The sequence below is a fragment of the Megascapheus bottae genome, unplaced genomic scaffold (assembly GCF_031878675.1).
Source record: "Megascapheus bottae isolate mThoBot1 unplaced genomic scaffold, mThoBot2.hap1 HAP1_SCAFFOLD_37, whole genome shotgun sequence".
Taxonomy (NCBI): Eukaryota; Metazoa; Chordata; class Mammalia; order Rodentia; family Geomyidae; genus Megascapheus; species Megascapheus bottae.
The window spans coordinates 6451355-6456989 of NW_028327804.1; the positions used below are offsets into that span (position 1 = coordinate 6451355).

The 5635-nt window shown below is 41.7% G+C and overlaps 1 non-coding gene across 1 annotated transcript; it reads right to left on the bottom strand.

Moving 5' to 3' along the window:
* Positions 1–578: 578 nt before the first annotated feature.
* Positions 579–713, bottom strand: LOC150039198 (small nucleolar RNA SNORA13). The gene has a single exon (XR_016534511.1). It is a non-coding gene; the product is annotated as a small nucleolar RNA SNORA13 (small nucleolar RNA).
* Between the last annotated feature and the right edge of the window lie 4922 nt (positions 714–5635).

A 5635-nucleotide genomic window follows, 5' to 3' on the forward strand; every position in this document is an offset into this window, starting at 1 on the left:
ACAGGTGTCAAACCTTAAAACATTTATTCATAAACTGTCTTAAACATATAGTCGAGGATGCTGGATAGGCATTTATGTGTTCCGTGCAACTTTTGAAGATCCAACACCTAAAATCCTCACCATGGACGCCCTAAAAGGAAAAAGCAACAACTTTTGAAAACATGTGCCACATCTTCATTAGACAGTGCATGCTTCTTTACCAAAAAAAATTAACACTATTACTGTATTCAGCTCTGAATACCAACACAGCTTTACATTTGGGCAATGAGAACAAATCTAAGCAGTCTAGAAAGCCTCTGTTTTGTGTTATTTCTCTCCTACACCATTTTATTTGCTAACTTTGGGGCAGATGTACTAATGATGAACCACAATATTAAAAAATCGCTCTCCCCCACCCCTCCGTTCAACTCCCTTATCACCTTACCTGAAGTGCCACATGGTTTTCAACTAAGACAACCCTTATCGAGCATTCCTCTTTCACCTGGAGAAAAATTATTTCAAAGTGGTTAAAGGAACCACATACCAAACTCGGGCCATCTCAGAGACCACTTATACATGTAGATGAACATAAAAGCACGCACTGTCCATTGTGCAGCTCCACTACCAAAGATACCAAAAATTTGAGGGCAGGAAAAGGCTGCAAAACATTTATTTGCGCCTTTTTTGACACCACATTCACTAGTTCCCAAAAGAGAAAGGGCAACACAAAGGCTACCAGGAAAGCTGCGTGCGGCCTGGGTTGCACTCCACTGGAGAGCTTAAGCCTCTTTTTGATGTTTTGCGAGGAGATCCAGACCCATTATCTCCTCGAGTACTTACTCCTGAAGCCAGACAAGCGTTGCTATTGGTTGAAAAGCTATTAAACAACAGCATATTTCTTATTATTCCCCTGATAAGCCGTTGTATTTTCTTGTATTTCCCTCCTCTTTTTCTCCTACCGGACTATTCTGGCAAAATTCTCCCCTTTATTGGGTCCATTCCTCTGCCTCATCCTCAAAAATACTTGCTACATACCCATTTTTTAGTAATTCAACTTATACAATTGGGCAGAGAGCAGTCTTTAAAATTATTTGGCGAAGATCCCGATATTATTATTATCCCATTTAGTCCTGGGCAAATACAGTGGCTTATGCAAAATGATTCCTCATGGGCCGTTGGTCTAGTCTCTATTCAAGGTAAAATTGATAACCATTTTCCCCAGGACAAATTAATTCAATTTTTTATAGAACCCCTGTAGTTTCCACCAAAATAACTAAATCAAGTCCTATTAAGAATGCACCCTTGGTTTTTACTGATGGCTCCTCAAACGGAGTTGCTGCTTATTCCATTAATGGTGAAATATATTCATTTTTTACGGGAGAAAAATCTGCCCAATTAGTGGAATTAAAAGCCATTTTAAAGGTCTTTCAAGATCTTTTAGATACTCCCTTTAATTTGTTCACTGATAGCTCTTATATAGCCTTTTTTGTGCCATTTTTGGAAATAGTTCCCTATATTCGCCCTACTTCCAGGGCTGCTCCCTTATTTTATGAGCTTCAAAATATTATTCTTCAATGAGCCCAGCCTTTCTTTATTGGACATATTCATGCCCATTCTGGGCTGCCTGGACACTTGGCTCAGGGAAATAATCAAGTAGATCAGGCCACCCCTATAATTGATTTACCTGAAACTCCACTTAACCCTTCCCCATTATCCCTTGCACAAAAAGCCCATGATCTCCATCATTTCAACGCTCATACCTTACGTCTTAGGTACGGTGTTACTCAAGAACAAGCATGACACATAGTGCGACAATGTAAGGGATGTCACACTCTTGCCTGAACTCCACGTAGGAGTTAATCCTAGAGGTTTAATTCCAGGAGAAATTTGGCAAATGGATGTTACTCACATTCCCTCGTTTGGAAAATGAAGTATGTACATGTTTCTGTGGATACTTTTAGTGGATTTATTTTCGCCACCCCTCAAACAGGGTAGGCTACAAAAAATGTAATTAGTCATGTCCTTTCCTCCCTTGTTGTGTTGCCTCAGCCAAAAATTACTAAAACTGATAATGGGCCAGGATATACTAGTGCATCATTTAAACAATATTGTGCTCAGTTGGAAATCAAACATATTACAGGTATTCCCTATAATCCTCAGAGACAAGTTATTGTGGAAAGAGCTCATCAAACCCTTAAAAATATGATATTTAAATTACAGTCCAGCAAAGGACTAATATATTCAGCCTTGGGAAATCCAAAAAATATAGTTAATCATTCCTTATTTGTTTTAAATTATCTTATTCTTGATGTACATGAACGCTCCGCCGCAGATCTTTTGTGGCACCCCACAACCGCGCAAAATTATCCCCAGGCATTGTGGAAAGATCCCTTAACTTCCCAATGGCATGGCCCTGATCCAGTTCTTATTTGGGGAAAAGGCCATGCATGTATTTATGATACCCACAACAATGCCGCCAGATGGCTTCCGGAGCGCCTTGTTAAATTATATAATCCATCCAGGGAGTCCCCTGAGAAGGTGTAACTGTGCTTAAGTTTAGGATGACACTACAAATGCTCCCCCTTTGTACTGATCATTTCTCTGCCCATTGTGAGTGGAGGCCTTGGACCACCCCTTGATCGCACAAAACTCCTCGAGACACTATATGGATCTCCTTGTGCCTGACGAGGAGGTTACAATAATCACCAAAAACCGCAAGTATATACCCAGATGGTAAATTGTGGAAATCATAATGCTTATTTACAAGCTGCCCCCTCCCCTACAGGGGGAACAATTCAGTCCTGGGTTTGTTTACAAAAGCCAAAGGTAATTCTCCCCACCAACGGGCACCTTGGACCATGCCCCAATGATTGCACCTATGTTACTCAAATGAATGTTCTGTGTTATAATTACCTTCAAGAATGTACTTACAATAATCAAATTTATCTTATGACCATACCTCACTCCCAATATTCGGGCACCTTCGGAAGTGATTGGTCTTTAAACCCCTCACCTTTGAGTAATAATAAATATTCCCAAGCCTCATGCACAGTCCCTATAGGAAAGAACACAGGTTGGAATAGATACGCTCCCATCCACGTTTCAGATGGAGGAGGTCCAAATGATGTTGTTAGGGAACATATTGTTCAACATAAGATTCAAAATCTTATAGATTCCTTAGTCCCTCAAATACATATACATCCCTTACTTCTACCCAAGACCAGAGGTATTGATATAGATCCCCAGACGTGGGATATTTTAAAAGCCACCCATTTGGCCCTAAATATTTCAAATACACAACTGGCACAGGAGTGTTGGATGTGCCTAGCCCTGGGAGCCTCTTGGCCCCAGGCAATGCCAGAATCATATAATGTATCCATAATTAAAAATTATGTAGTGGAAAAGGGAAATTGCTCTCTGAGTATTCCCTTTAGAGTACAACCCATTGGATTTATGGCTTCCCCCTGTGTTTTTAAACCCTTTTGCAATGATAGCTTTGATATTGATGTTGGACAAGTCTCCTTTTTAAACTGTTCCTCTGTTGTTAATACCTCAACGGAACTTTGTCCTAGTATTGGAAGAGTTTTTGTGTGTGGAAACAATTTAGCATATTCCAAGTTGCCTAGCAATTGGACAGGTCTCTGTGTTATGGCTTCCCTGCTACCTGATATTGAGCTCATTCCCGGAAATGAACCTGTTCCCATCCCTAGCTTTGATTATTTCGTTCCCAGACACAAAAGAGCAGTACAGTTTATTCCACTCCTTGTCGTGTTAGGGATCGCTGGAGCTGTTGGTACTGGAACTGCTGGATTAACTACCTCGCTCCATACCTATTCTAAACTCTCACAACAACTTGCAGATAACTTACAAACAGTCTACCAGTCAGTACGAGACCTCCAGGATCAGGTGGACTCACTGGCTAAAGTAGTTCTCCAAAATAGACGAGGATTGGATTTACTCACTACTAATAAAGGAGGCATATGTTTAGTTTTGCAGGAAAGAGGCTGCTTCTATGCCAATAAGTCTGGCATAGTGTGAGACTGGATAAAAAAACACCAGGAGGAGCTAGAACTGCGTCGCAGAGAACTGTTCAATAAACCTATTTGGAGTGCCTGGAATGGTGTCCTGGCCTATTTTCTCCCAATTTTGGGCCCGCTGCTTGGCTTGCTTATTCTTTTATCCCTGGGACCCTTCCTCTTTTTTCTAAAATTATGAGTTTTATTAAGACCCAGATAAATGCCAGGTTTGATGCCAAGGTGGTGGCAGTCCAGTGCCAGCGACTCTAATGTCCTGATCCTGATAAAAACTTGGGCTACGAGGAGCCTCTTGGCTCTCCTTCCATAGGCCTGGATTTCTCTATTCTAAACTCCGCCCAAAAGAAACATCGGTCTTGGGGCTGTGGAATTGCCTATGACGTCAATAGCGTGATGCCAAAAACCAGTGAGCAACCCAGTGGCTATGGAGTACACAATGACGGCGTTAAGCGCTGAAGCTTCCTAGTTGCTTCGCGTAGCCTAAGACAGGGGCTCCATCCTCCAATCACTTTGTGGGACCTGGTTTTGGAAGCACACCCCGTAGCCTAAGACAGGCCTTCCACCATTCAAATTTATACAAAAAGGGAGGAGATGTTGGAGATCCTAGCCTGGGTAGGAAGCCATTTCCCTCAAGGCCTTGCTTAACCTTAAAGACTGGTGGCCGTTCACCTGGCAACATTCATGAGTCATATTATTCTGAGAATTGTCACACTGACCTGATCGCCAGATAGTTTACGTAGGTAGAGACTCACCGTAAACGTCAGCAAGCGGAATGCCACCGCCCTGCTTCCCGCTCCCTATTTCCTCTTAGCTACTGCTTAAAAGCCTGCTAAAAATTTTTAATAAACAGACCTTGACAACATATTGCTTGGTCTTGCTCTTCTTTCTCACCCTTCTTATTTTCAGGCTGTGTCCCCCTCAGTTTCCCCGAATAACTGATCCCGCGGGCGGGACAATGTAATCCTTGCAGAGGAGAAAGGTAGTGAGAAAGGCTTTGTGGTTGACAGGAGAATCTCGTAGCTCTTGTAAGTCTTATGAGAGACTCATCCAAAGACTAGTTCAGCACCTTTGTTTCTTTTTTTTTCTTTTTGATGCATTTTTATTGCTCTTATAAAGGTGTTTAAGTTCTCTAAGTCAGATAAAGAGTTGGGTTTATTTTTGTTTGTTTCGCTTTTGTTTTGTGGGTCATGAGCTCTTCAGCTCAAGGCTATCACTCAAACCTTGAGCCAAGCCCCACTTCTCATTTTCTAGAGCTTAATTGGACATAAGAGTCTCAGGTCCTTTTGTGTCCGCGCTGCTTTGAATCTTGATCCTCAAATCTCAGCCTTCCAATTAGTTAGGAATACAGGTGTGAGCCACCACACCCAGTTTCTACATTTGTTTCTGAGCAGCATCACTCCTTCTCCCATTCTTTCCCAGTTTTTTCCTCCCCTCCCCACCCACAAGTTGTATAGCTCATGTTCAACATAATGTGTATTGAGTATCACTGTGGCATTTGTTCACTATTTGTCCTTCCATTTCTGTGCCTCCTCTTACACTCCAAAGACAGATAAAGGAACAAACAGACAAAAAGAAAAATTGACAACAAGCAAAAAATCCTCTTGCTTACATTTCCTGGAGTT